We start from the raw sequence: 14,047 nt of genomic DNA, 5'->3' as shown, positions 1-14,047 counted from the left end.
GAAAATGAATTTCAAAAGCCTTTTAATTGTGTTGTGAGCAGTGTTGCATGCAGTGTCATATTGAAACTAAAATGTACAAATATGAAATAAAATCAGCTTCAACAAGATCTAGCTGGTAGTAAATGAGTGTTCAACTGATTGTCATGATTTTTAACCAACTGGTTTACCAAATACAATTCTTAGAGCAAGTTCACTGGTGTTGGGAAAAAGTGGTAGAAATTTTGTCACTTTTTGCACATTTTGAAAATTTTGCCATGCAAAAACGTTTTCAAGATCTGCGGCCTTCAAGTTTTTTTTTAACAACACGTGTTGTAGTTTCGCATGCTTTGATCCAAAAATAGCAATATTTCTATCACATGCGGCTGAAATCGAAACAGTGCTGTAAAAAAAATACAACGCCCAATGATCTTGAAAACATTTTTGCATGGTAACATTTTCAAAATGTCAAAATTTCTACCACTATTTTTTTTCGACTTCCGAAAGACTTCAGACAAAGAAAAGTGAAGTACTAGATTGTCGGAAGTCGGAAGATGTTTTGTTGCCAGATCACCAGCAACGTTTCTAAAATTTTTATTTAAATTCACAATATGGTTGTTTACGTGGTTGGTATCATACAGAATAAGATTGTGGTTTTGTTAAAAAAAAAAAAGTTCATTTAATAGTGATAAGAAGCTTCAACTGAACTGACTTGAACGTTTTCATGGTAGGTTTTAAACTCATTCTAAAGTTTTGCAAATTTAAGCTGGGATAATGCACCATTTTTTCAAACTTGTAGAAAAATTTCTTGAAAATCAAACTTATCTAGTACCGATCTTGAAGAACAAGAATCTTCCTCGAAAAACATGCCTTCAAAGTGGAAAATTTCCAGCAGATTCTTCGAAATTTCATCGAAAAAGGCAAGGTTTCTTAGTAAATTGACAAATTTACTGGTGATTGTGACGTCGCAGTCTGTACCATTACTAAAGCATGGCTGCCTTGGCACTACCTTCTTTAAATATTCCTTGGCTCGGCGCCTTTTAAAATAAATTTATACTGGCAAATTTTTGGTAAAGCATCGTATGAATTTCGGTTATTCAAACAACGCTCGTTAGAAAAATAAATCGATTACCAAAATAGTCATACTTTTCAATCAATTTTTCGCTAGGCACCATCAGTGATTCCAGTTGTATTGATTGTTTTTCAATTCCAACGACATAAACGCTTCTTTTCTCAAACTAAGTCTTTTTGGTTCAAAAGAACACTTCAGGGGCAGTCTTCAACTTTCAGTTCGACTGGGCAACCGCAAAACTAAGCTCTAACTGGCATACTTAAAACTAAGTTCGATGGCCGAACTCCAATTTGACCTTTTTTATGCTTTTATTCGTAGCAGTGCAGTAGCAAAATGCGGTTGGGCAGCTGAACTCGCTAGGTGCTTCCAGTTCAACATTCACAAATAGGGTTCAATTTTTAGTTCATTAGGTCGATCTAGGCAATCGCAAAACTATGTTCTGACAGGCATACTCAAAACTAAGTTCGACAACCGAATTCCAAATCAAACTTTTTTTAATGCCTTTATTCGTCGCTACCCAAAATACAGTTCGACAAAAATGACACAAATGAGATTAGTTTTGAGTTCGCAGTTCGAACTCCTTTTTGAACCATCGCAAGAAGGAAAAATGAAACTCAACCACAGACAAACTTAATTATGAGTACCAAAAAAGGAGCGTGTACCTCTATTAAATACACAGAAAAAAAATCTGAATCCTTAACGACACTGAAATTGAAAACCTTTATTATTACATGACATGGAACGCGATTTATTGATGTAAATTTACAAAATAAAAACAGTTGAATCCTTAACAGCACTGAATTCTAATGACACAAATATTACTTGACACGGAACGCGATTATTTGATGTAAATTTACATCACATATGATGTAAATAAAATGTAGCATCACATACGACGGAATTTTCAGTGCGAATTAAATATTACACGTCTTAATATTTTACATGTTGTAGAGAATAAGATAAGTATAAATAAAGACAGGAATAATATGAACATAAAACAGAGTAGAAAATAAATAACAGGATTATAATTAAAATGATATAAGGAAATAAATTAAATTAAATTTAACAAATGGCAACACTTTTATAAAAAGTCGCCCAAGCACAAGGATCAACCCTGCGGTTGACAATTGACAACACAAGTATCAACCCTGCGATTGAAAGACAGAGCCGTTAAACGGAAAAGTTCTGAGGCCTAGCGAGATTGAGAAAAGATCAGTTTACTGACCAGTTTTGCGAAGTGATGATGTTCCTTGAAACAGTGGAGAAAATCGACAGAGGAAGACCAAATATACCGGTCGATCACGACACATGTCTTTCAAATTTTACACGTCTGTTGAAGATTGCAGACGTGTAATATTCAACTCGCACAGAAAATTCCATCATATGCGATGCTTCTTTTTCGTTACATCATATGTGATGTAATTTTACAATTTTTTTTTGGTCACACGAAATTCTCAACAACACTGAATTGGAAATTTCTCAAAATTACACGACATGAAATATTACAATACACTGAACGTGATAATGTCATGTAAAATTATAAACTGTGAAGAACAAGACCAGACAAATGTGACAAAAACTTTAAGTCAAGTCGTGCGCCAAAGTATTTTCCCCGCGCGCGAGTAAGTTAATCGGTGTTGATGGTTCCCGGAGATATCCGAAAAACAGGGATGCGGTTCTGGAAGCGGATCCACGGTGTTCAACATTGGATCCGGTACTTCGCGGAAAAAATAAAAGAAATAAAATATAATGTGTGTTAAAAAAAATTTTGCCGCTTAATAAAATGAATCATATTAATTATAGATGAGTTTTATTTTTATTAAGAGACGTGAAAATTCCAGTATTGAATCATATTAACAATGAATAAAACAAAACAAATTCCAATTGGAAAATTTTTCTTCCAACATTCAGTGATTTTAGAATTTACATCATTTTTATTTTACACGTTGCTAAATTTTACATCATTTTTTATTTTACACGTTGCAAAACTTTACTGGCGTGTAATTTCCAACTAGCACTGAATATTCCGTCATATATGATGCTTCTTTTTATTTACATCATATGTGATGTAATTTTACAGATTTTTTTTGGTAGTGTGTGGCTAATAACTTTTTTTCCATTTTTTTTATTTATTTGAAATCTTTGACCGTGAAGTCATACAGACCTAAAGTCTGAAAAATAAATATTAACCTAAGTAGCATACAATGTATCATTTTAAAATTAAGTTAAATCACGGATCGAACGTTTAAACATCGAATTTGATACACACTACCAAAAAAATCTGTAAAATTACATCACATATGATGTAAATAAAAAGAAGCATCATATATGACGGAATATTCAGTGCTAGTTGGAAATTACACGCCAGTAAAGTTTTGCAACGTGTAAAATAAAAAATGATGTAAAATTTAGCAACGTGTAAAATAAAAATGATGTAAATTCTAAAATCACTGAATGTTGGAAGAAAAATTTTCCAATTGGAATTTGTTTTGTTTTATTCATTGTTAATATGATTCAATACTGGAATTTTCACGTCTCTTAATAAAAATAAAACTCATCTATAATTAATATGATTCATTTTATTAAGCGGCAAAATTTTTTTTAACACACATTATATTTTATTTCTTTTATTTTTTCCGCGAAGTACCGGATCCAATGTTGAACACCGTGGATCCGCTTCCAGAACCGCATCCCTGTTTTTCGGATATCTCCGGGAACCATCAACACCGATTAACTTACTCGCGCGCGGGGAAAATACTTTGGCGCACGACTTGACTTAAAGTTTTTGTCACATTTGTCTGGTCTTGTTCTTCACAGTTTATAATTTTACATGACATTATCACGTTCAGTGTATTGTAATATTTCATGTCGTGTAATTTTGAGAAATTTCCAATTCAGTGTTGTTGAGAATTTCGTGTGACCAAAAAAAAATTGTAAAATTACATCACATATGATGTAACGAAAAAGAAGCATCGCATATGATGGAATTTTCTGTGCGAGTTGAATATTACACGTCTGCAATCTTCAACAGACGTGTAAAATTTGAAAGACATGTGTCGTGATCGACCGGTATATTTGGTCTTCCTCTGTCGATTTTCTCCACTGTTTCAAGGAACATCATCACTTCGCAAAACTGGTCAGTAAACTGATCTTTTCTCAATCTCGCTAGGCCTCAGCACTTTTCCGTTTAACGGCTCTGTCTTTCAATCGCAGGGTTGATACTTGTGTTGTCAATTGTCAACCGCAGGGTTGATCCTTGTGCTTGGGCGACTTTTTATAAAAGTGTTGCCATTTGTTAAATTTAATTTAATTTATTTCCTTATATCATTTTAATTATAATCCTGTTATTTATTTTCTACTCTGTTTTATGTTCATATTATTCCTGTCTTTATTTATACTTATCTTATTCTCTACAACATGTAAAATATTAAGACGTGTAATATTTAATTCGCACTGAAAATTCCGTCGTATGTGATGCTACATTTTATTTACATCATATGTGATGTAAATTTACATCAAATAATCGCGTTCCGTGTCAAGTAATATTTGTGTCATTAGAATTCAGTGCTGTTAAGGATTCAACTGTTTTTATTTTGTAAATTTACATCAATAAATCGCGTTCCATGTCATGTAATAATAAAGGTTTTCAATTTCAGTGTCGTTAAGGATTCAGATTTTTTTTCTGTGTACGTTAAAGTCGAACAGGTGGGAAACCTTGTTGAAAGCATGAGAGCATCGATGTAGTGGATGATTTTGACCAAAACTCGTTCTGCTTCTTGGTAGCCAGAGAAAATTTTGATTGCGTATTTGTCGAGCTGGAGCGTGCAAATTGAGAGAATGCAGCAGTTGCGGGCAATCAATAACGTTTTTTAAGATGTCGTACACGAAGATCCGTTGCAAGTACGTCCTCCTTTGACTCAAAGACGTCAGTGACAGAAGACCACATCTCTCGGAATAAGGTGGTAAACGTACAGAATCTCGCCAGAGCAATCTTCGTAATGCATAGCGAAGAAATTTTTTCTGGATCCTCTCTATCCTTTTGATGTGAATGGATTGGTAAGGTGCCCAAACAGGTGCAGCATATTCCAGTACACTTTGTACTAACGAGCAGAATACTGTTTCAAGAGCATAGGGGTCTTCAAAACTTAGTGTATTTCGACGAAGAAATCCTAAGGCAAACGCTTTGCTGTGGTTGTCGAGATATGCTGTGCGAACGAGAGCTTTTGATCGAAAGTAACTCCGAGATCTTTTATCGTTGAAACTCTTTCTAAGATGGAGTCCCTGAGCGAATATTCGTATGCAATTGATGCTCTAGTCCTGAAAAAACTTATGCATTTACACTTTCCGATATTCACTTCCATCCCATGCGTATCACACCATAACAATAATTTGTTCATATCTTCTTGAAGCGCAATGCAGTCCACTATCGAGTCATAGACTCTGCAAATTTTTAGGTCATCGGCGTACAGTAGTTTAGTCGAGTTTAGGTAGGTAGCTATGTCGTTTATGAAAAGCACAAAGATAAGAGGCCCCAGGTGACTACCTTTTGGAACACCGGATGGCATGTCGAATTCTGTAGAGTGTGTTCCTCGGATGTTTACGTAACCTAGGCGTTTTACTACACACAAAACTTTCGGGGCTCCACTTAGCAAAATTTCGCTGTTACTTTCCGTTAGCAAAAATATTTTTTTACTGTTGAGTTAGCAAAAAGCTAAATTTACTTGATTTTAGCAATTAGAAAGTTCATTTTGCTTGACTTTAGCAAAACAAAGGTTTTCTAGCCGCTTTGTGCACAGACAACAGCCGCCGCGGGTTTTAAGAAAAATAACAAACAGACATGATTGTGCGCGGTTCCGAAAGTTCGATGCTAGTGGTTCTAGTGGTGGCTAAGTCAACAACAAAATACTAACCAAATCGACACCGGATGCGTACAGGTAAGGGCGAATTATAAATTGTACAAATTTTCCGATTTTTAAATCCAAAATTGTTTATTTTTCTTTCAGGTTACAACTGCAACACAAAACCTCCATCAGATCAGAAATAAAGGGGATCACAGCTGGAATTTCAACGAGCTGCATCCGGCACACACTCTGGTGCATTCGTCGATGAAGATGGCTTGAAGTTTCGCCCGCTGGAACCGGAATTTCCGTTGATCGAACGTGAAATTAAATTTAAAAAAAAAATTTAAAAATAAATTGAAAGTGAAGTAAATTTGTGAATTTTATTTCATAATCAAACGTTCTCCCTGATTCTCCCGAGAAAAAACAATAAATTTTGAAATTTCAGATCCGGGCGATCTTTTCTTCCGGTTTTTGCTAAAAAATTGAGTAAAAATTGCGGCGGCTATCTTTTTTTCTCGTTTGCTAAAATTATAGTTAAAAAATATTGCTAATTTTTTTGCTAAGTTTCTAGCTGGTCAAATTTGAGCAAATTTTTGCTAAATTCTGGCCTCGAAAATTTTGTGTGTAGGTAAGAATGCAGCAATTTTATTATCCATTAAGGAAAACCGTAGCATTCGAGCTTTGTTATTGCTGTGCTGTGTTTTACTTTGTCGAAAGCCTTAGCAAAGTCGATATATTTTGAATCAAGTTGCATTTTTTTATTTGTTGCGGTGTGCAATTCATTTACATAGCACATCAGGTTTGTCAGCGTCGATTTTATCTTTACAAATCCGAGCTGGTATTCGGTGAGTATCGGGTTAGCTGCTGAAAATAGCCTTTCGTATATCAGACACTCGAGGGCTTTGGGAAAACAGCATAGGATTGATATGGGTCGGTAGATCTCTACACGGTGAGAGTTTCCAGATTTAAGGATTGGAGATACTGAAGCAGTTTTCCATTGGCTGGGAAAAGCACATTCAGAAATCGATCAGTTGAAAATTATACGTAGCGGTACGGCAGGAGATGCTGCCGTTTTTGATACCATCGGCGATGGAATCCCATCAGGACCGGGCCCTTTCGACGGATCGAGCTTGCTCAAAGCAATAAACACCTCCTCAGTAGTTAAATCACACTGCTAAAAAATTCGCCAAACAAATCAGCTGACTTTCTAGCAGTTCCCGATGTGCGTTCCTGGAACGTGACAGATGAAGGAACAATGTTTGTGAGGCGGTGGCTATTGATATACTTCCAAAAAGTAGAGGGATCTTGCTTTATACCACGTTCAATATTCTGGATGTATCGTTCAAAGGTGGAATTGCGCAGAGCCGAATATTCGTTCTCTAGTCTCAATAGCAATGTTCGGAAAATCGCTCAAGAAAAGGAGTTCTTCATTAGTATCCGCTCCAAAGCTGACTGTAGAAGGCAGATACCGCATCATCGACATTCAGATCTTCAAAAGCTGATTGCCAGTTTGTCTTGTCTAATAATTCAGCAACCCTTTCGATGTTGCAGTGCGGGAAGTCTAAATTTTGTCTGAGAGGGCTACCCGTGTCCATAGACTCATCGGAACTATACTCAAGGAGTAAAATTGATGGATGATGATGACGGTCAGTGTTTAAAATTGCTTTTGGTCGGGTCTGTTTATAAAAATAAGGTCAAAATCTCTGCCGTTAACGTTTACGAGGGAACACATCTGTGATAACCCGGAAGCTATTGTCGATTCGATCACAGCGAGTTCCTGTTCTGAGGAAGCGTTCACTGGCAAAAATCCATTAGCATCCTCGTCGTAGCTCCAATGCAAATTCGGTAGATTGTAATCCCCAGCTACAACAACGAAGTCTTACAAGATATTTATGAAGTTACGGTTTTCCACATGTTCTTCAGGGGAAATTTCCTTTAGAGAATTTCTAAATTTTTCCAAAAACCATTAGCGGGCTTGCTTCCACAGAAGATACACAAATGATGCTGATTTGTTAAAACAAAATATTCAATTTTCCCATGCAAACATAAAAGTAAAAATTTACTCATGTATTTAAACCTTCCTTCAAAATGTTATAAAAATCATGGATGAGTTTTGAACAAAAACGAAGCATTTTACCCCTGAAATATCCGAAAAAGGCCCCAAATCGGCTCAGTTTTTTTAAGACAGTGTTGTCAAGACTGTAATTCCTTGAGCCAACTGAACTGAAAAAAAGTTCTTATTAACCGCCTCATTTCACCTAAAAACCGTTTTACAATTAAAAATTTCTAAAACATCAAGTAAGTATATCTTTAAGAAAACCCGAATTGTTACTTGCTTTTGATTTATTCTACTTTTTTCATGTTTTTTGCATCGATTTAAACAACAAAACAGCCCCGAACAACATCCATTATTCGGCAACCCTAAGGACGAACGTGGGCTTCACCCGGTTTATGATTTCGCTCTTTATGTTTGGAATAGAAAAGTTGTTATAAAACTGGCCAAAGAACTCTGATGATGGCTAGGGCGCTGCCGTTGGCAGCAGTCATCACCCGTATCTGTGAGTTGAAGCTGAGGAAACGGTTGGATTGGTTGACGTTTGTCTTCATAATATCCATCTAACCGAGCCGGCTCACAGCTTCTGCTCTAAATTCCTTGTGTTCCTTCTCGAAAAGCTAGAAATATTGTACGGTCTTATCTCAACTTGACCCGGGATCAAAATCAGGGCACGACCGGAACAACAACAAAAAAACTAACGGAACCAAATCGATTCACTTTTATGATAAGCCATCAAAAACTTACTGATATTATTTTTACCCTAACCCTAACCCTAAACAGTTCGCTTCGGTTCTTTTCGGAAGATAGCTGGCAGCCATCATATTTTACAAGCGCGTTGGGGGAGGAGAAAGGAAACCGAAGCCACATCGTCCCACAACGGTGTGTCGATTCCGTTATGGGACGATTCCGTTATGGGACGTTCATTTGCAGGGGTTGGAGGGATGTTTGCCATTTTCTCTTCTCGTCCTGTTACAGCTTCCACTTCGCTTGGGACGCAAAGTGCCGATAATTATGGTGGTGAAGAAAAGCGACGCGCAAGAATCTTACGTCGAAGTGAGGCGTGGTTTCCTAGCATGAGACAAGTAATACCGATAAAGGAATAAATACCTATTGGAAAGCAAGCAACTACCAAATGGATCGAAAATTGGCAGCCAATAATCTATCCTCGTCCTTTTAAAATTTTTTATTCCTTGACACGATAATCTATTGCCTCTTGTCTGTAGGGTTTGTCGTGTTTTTTTTGCTTGTCCGCAACGGGAACGTGTTTATTTTGACTGGCTGTCTGTCCGGTCTGTCTTGTCTCTCTTATCTGCCTGTCTTTGTAGAGATGAGATGGAGGATATGCAGAAAGTAAATCAAAATTAATAATAATCAAATAAAATAATACTTGTACTCGGCAACACTGAATAAATAAAAGAAAATACATTTCTATGGCAACGTTTGTTATTCGGGCAAAACGAAGCAAAATAAACATCTATTCTTGTGATGAGTGACAGACGTGTCTGAGTGATTCTCTGAATTCTTATTCGTAAAACTCTTAACGTCACGACAATGGCATGGTTGGTAGAATAAAGACAGAGAGCGCAGATTGTCAAGGCTGCTGCTACGAAATTTTTTTTTTCTGATTTGGCCTCCGGTAGAAAGACAGATTGGCACAGGGAGCGCAGATTTTTAAGGTTGTTACTACGAACAAAATTGTTTTTGATACGGCTCCTGGAAAAAGCCGCTGCTGCTGATTGTATGTTTTGATTTGGCCTCAGGTGGAAAAAGACGGATTTGGCTTAGGGAGCGCAGATTTTAAAGGTTGCTGCTGCTGATTGTATGTTTTGATTTTGGGCTTCAGGTGGAAAAAGACGGATTAGCTTAAGCAACGCGAATTTTTAAGACTGCTGCTGCTGATTGTTTGTTGTGATTTGGTCTTACGGTGGAAACAGACGGATTGGCTTTGAAAGCACAGATTTTTAAGGGTTCTGCTGCTGATTGTTTGTTTTGAATTGATATCCCGGTAGAAAAATGCGGAATTGACTTAGGTAGCTCAGATTTTTAAGACTGTTGCTGCTGATTGTTTATCTGTCTTGTCTGTCTTGTCTGTCTTGTCTGTCTTGTCTGTCTTGTCTGTCTGGTCTGTCTGGTCTGTCTGGTCTGTCTGGTCTGTCTGGTCTGTCTGGTCTGTCTGGTCTGTCTTGTCTGTCCTGTCTGTCTTGTCTGTCTTGTCTGTCTTGTCTGTCTTGTCTGTCTTGTCTGTCTTGTCTGTCTTGTCTGTCTTGTCTGTCTTGTCTGTCTTGTCTGTCTTGTCTGTCTTGTCTGTCTTGTCTGTCTTGTCTGTCTTGTCTGTCTTGTCTGTCTTGTCTGTCTTGTCTGTCTTGTCTGTCTTGTCTGTCTTGTCTGTCTTGTCTGTCTTGTCTGTCTTGTCTGTCTTGTCTGTCTTGTCTGTCTTGTCTGTCTTGTCTGTCTTGTCTGTCTTGTCTGTCTTGTCTGTCTTGTCTGTCTTGTCTGTCTTGTCTGTCTTGTCTGTCTTGTCTGTCTTGTCTGTCTTGTCTGTCTTGTCTGTCTTGTCTGTCTTGTCTGTCTTGTCTGTCTTGTCTGTCTTGTCTGTCTTGTCTGTCTTGTCTGTCTTGTCTGTCTTGTCTGTCTTGTCTGTCTTGTCTGTCTTGTCTGTCTTGTCTGTCTTGTCTGTCTTGTCTGTCTTGTCTGTCTTGTCTGTCTTGTCTGTCTTGTCTGTCTTGTCTGTCTTGTCTGTCTTGTCTGTCTTGTCTGTCTTGTCTGTCTTGTCTGTCTTGTCTGTCTTGTCTGTCTTGTCTGTCTTGTCTGTCTTGTCTGTCTTGTCTGTCTGGTCTGTCTTGTCTGTCTCGTCTGTCTTGTCTGTCTTGTCTGTCTTGTCTGTCTTGTCTGTCTTGTCTGTCTTGTCTGTCTTGTCTGTCTTGTCTGTCTTGTCTGTCTTGTCTGTCTTGTCTGTCTTGTCTGTCTTGTCTGTCTTGTCTGTCTTGTCTGTCTTGTCTGTCTTGTCTGTCTTGTCTGTCTTGTCTGTCTTGTCTGTCTTGTCTGTCTTGTCTGTCTTGTCTGTCTTGTCTGTCTTGTCTGTCTTGTCTGTCTTGTCTGTCTTGTCTGTCTTGTCTGTCTTGTCTGTCTTGTCTGTCTTGTCTGTCTTGTCTGTCTTGTCTGTCTTGTCTGTCTTGTCTGTCTTGTCTGTCTTGTCTGTCTTGTCTGTCTTGTCTGTCTTGTCTGTCTTGTCTGTCTTGTCTGTCTTGTCTGTCTTGTCTGTCTTGTCTGTCTTGTCTGTCTTGTCTGTCTTGTCTGTCTTGTCTGTCTTGTCTGTCTTGTCTGTCTTGTCTGTCTTGTCTGTCTTGTCTGTCTTGTCTGTCTTGTCTGTCTTGTCTGTCTTGTCTGTCTTGTCTGTCTTGTCTGTCTTGTCTGTCTTGTCTGTCTTGTCTGTCTTGTCTGTCTTGTCTGTCTTGTCTGTCTTGTCTGTCTTGTCTGTCTTGTCTGTCTTGTCTGTCTTGTCTGTCTTGTCTGTCTTGTCTGTCTTGTCTGTCTTGTCTGTCTTGTCTGTCTTGTCTGTCTTGTCTGTCTTGTCTGTCTTGTCTGTCTTGTCTGTCTTGTCTGTCTTGTCTGTCTTGTCTGTCTTGTCTGTCTTGTCTGTCTTGTCTGTCTTGTCTGTCTTGTCTGTCTTGTCTGTCTTGTCTGTCTTGTCTGTCTTGTCTGTCTTGTCTGTCTTGTCTGTCTTGTCTGTCTTGTCTGTCTTGTCTGTCTTGTCTGTCTTGTCTGTCTTGTCTGTCTTGTCTGTCTTGTCTGTCTTGTCTGTCTTGTCTGTCTTGTCTGTCTTGTCTGTCTTGTCTGTCTTGTCTGTCTTGTCTGTCTTGTCTGTCTTGTCTGTCTTGTCTGTCTTGTCTGTCTTGTCTGTCTTGTCTGTCTTGTCTGTCTTGTCTGTCTTGTCTGTCTTGTCTGTCTTGTCTGTCTTGTCTGTCTTGTCTGTCTTGTCTGTCTTGTCTGTCTTGTCTGTCTTGTCTGTCTTGTCTGTCTTGTCTGTCTTGTCTGTCTTGTCTGTCTTGTCTGTCTTGTCTGTCTTGTCTGTCTTGTCTGTCTTGTCTGTCTTGTCTGTCTTGTCTGTCTTGTCTGTCTTGTCTGTCTTGTCTGTCTTGTCTGTCTTGTCTGTCTTGTCTGTCTTGTCTGTCTTGTCTGTCTTGTCTGTCTTGTCTGTCTTGTCTGTCTTGTCTGTCTTGTCTGTCTTGTCTGTCTTGTCTGTCTTGTCTGTCTTGTCTGTCTTGTCTGTCTTGTCTGTCTTGTCTGTCTTGTCTGTCTTGTCTGTCTTGTCTGTCTTGTCTGTCTTGTCTGTCTTGTCTGTCTTGTCTGTCTTGTCTGTCTTGTCTGTCTTGTCTGTCTTGTCTGTCTTGTCTGTCTTGTCTGTCTTGTCTGTCTTGTCTGTCTTGTCTGTCTTGTCTGTCTTGTCTGTCTTGTCTGTCTTGTCTGTCTTGTCTGTCTTGTCTGTCTTGTCTGTCTTGTCTGTCTTGTCTGTCTTGTCTGTCTTGTCTGTCTTGTCTGTCTTGTCTGTCTTGTCTGTCTTGTCTGTCTTGTCTGTCTTGTCTGTCTTGTCTGTCTTGTCTGTCTTGTCTGTCTTGTCTGTCTTGTCTGTCTTGTCTGTCTTGTCTGTCTTGTCTGTCTTGTCTGTCTTGTCTGTCTTGTCTGTCTTGTCTGTCTTGTCTGTCTTGTCTGTCTTGTCTGTCTTGTCTGTCTTGTCTGTCTTGTCTGTCTTGTCTGTCTTGTCTGTCTTGTCTGTCTTGTCTGTCTTGTCTGTCTTGTCTGTCTTGTCTGTCTTGTCTGTCTTGTCTGTCTTGTCTGTCTTGTCTGTCTTGTCTGTCTTGTCTGTCTTGTCTGTCTTGTCTGTCTTGTCTGTCTTGTCTGTCTTGTCTGTCTTGTCTGTCTTGTCTGTCTTGTCTGTCTTGTCTGTCTTGTCTGTCTTGTCTGTCTTGTCTGTCTTGTCTGTCTTGTCTGTCTTGTCTGTCTTGTCTGTCTTGTCTGTCTTGTCTGTCTTGTCTGTCTTGTCTGTCTTGTCTGTCTTGTCTGTCTTGTCTGTCTTGTCTGTCTTGTCTGTCTTGTCTGTCTTGTCTGTCTTGTCTGTCTTGTCTGTCTTGTCTGTCTTGTCTGTCTTGTCTGTCTTGTCTGTCTTGTCTGTCTTGTCTGTCTTGTCTGTCTTGTCTGTCTTGTCTGTCTTGTCTGTCTTGTCTGTCTTGTCTGTCTTGTCTGTCTTGTCTGTCTTGTCTGTCTTGTCTGTCTTGTCTGTCTTGTCTGTCTTGTCTGTCTTGTCTGTCTTGTCTGTCTTGTCTGTCTTGTCTGTCTTGTCTGTCTTGTCTGTCTTGTCTGTCTTGTCTGTCTTGTCTGTCTTGTCTGTCTTGTCTGTCTTGTCTGTCTTGTCTGTCTTGTCTGTCTTGGGTGTCTTGTCTGTCTTGGGTGTCTTGTCTGTCTTGTCTGTCTTGTCTGTCTTGTCTGTCTTGTCTGTCTTGTCTGTCTTGTCTGTCTTGTCTGTCTTGTCTGTCTTGTCTGTCTTGTCTGTCTTGTCTGTCTTGTCTGTCTTGTCTGTCTTGTCTGTCTTGTCTGTCTTGTCTGTCTTGTCTGTCTTGTCTGTCTTGTCTGTCTTGTCTGTCTTGTCTGTCTTGTCTGTCTTGTCTGTCTTGTCTGTCTTGTCTGTCTTGTCTGTCTTGTCTGTCTTGTCTGTCTTGTCTGTCTTGTCTGTCTTGTCTGTCTTGTCTGTCTTGTCTGTCTTGTCTGTCTTGTCTGTCTTGTCTGTCTTGTCTGTCTTGTCTGTCTTGTCTGTCTTGTCTGTCTTGTCTGTCTTGTCTGTCTTGTCTGTCTTGTCTGTCTTGTCTGTCTTGTCTGTCTTGTCTGTCTTGTCTGTCTTGTCTGTCTTGTCTGTCTTGTCTGTCTTGTCTGTCTTGTCTGTCTTGTCTGTCTTGTCTGTCTTGTCTGTCTTGTCTGTCTTGTCTGTCTTGTCTGTCTTGTCTGTCTTGTCTGTCTTGTCTGTCTTGTCTGTCTTGTCTGTCTTGTCTGTCTTGTCTGTCTTGTCTGTCTTGTCTGTCTTGTCTGTCTTGTCTGTCTTGTCTGTCTTGT

Source organism: Uranotaenia lowii, chromosome 1, assembly GCF_029784155.1.
Source record: "Uranotaenia lowii strain MFRU-FL chromosome 1, ASM2978415v1, whole genome shotgun sequence".
Taxonomy (NCBI): Eukaryota; Metazoa; Arthropoda; class Insecta; order Diptera; family Culicidae; genus Uranotaenia; species Uranotaenia lowii.
The sequence above is the reverse complement of the archived record's forward strand: the minus strand, read 5'-3'. Positions refer to the sequence as shown.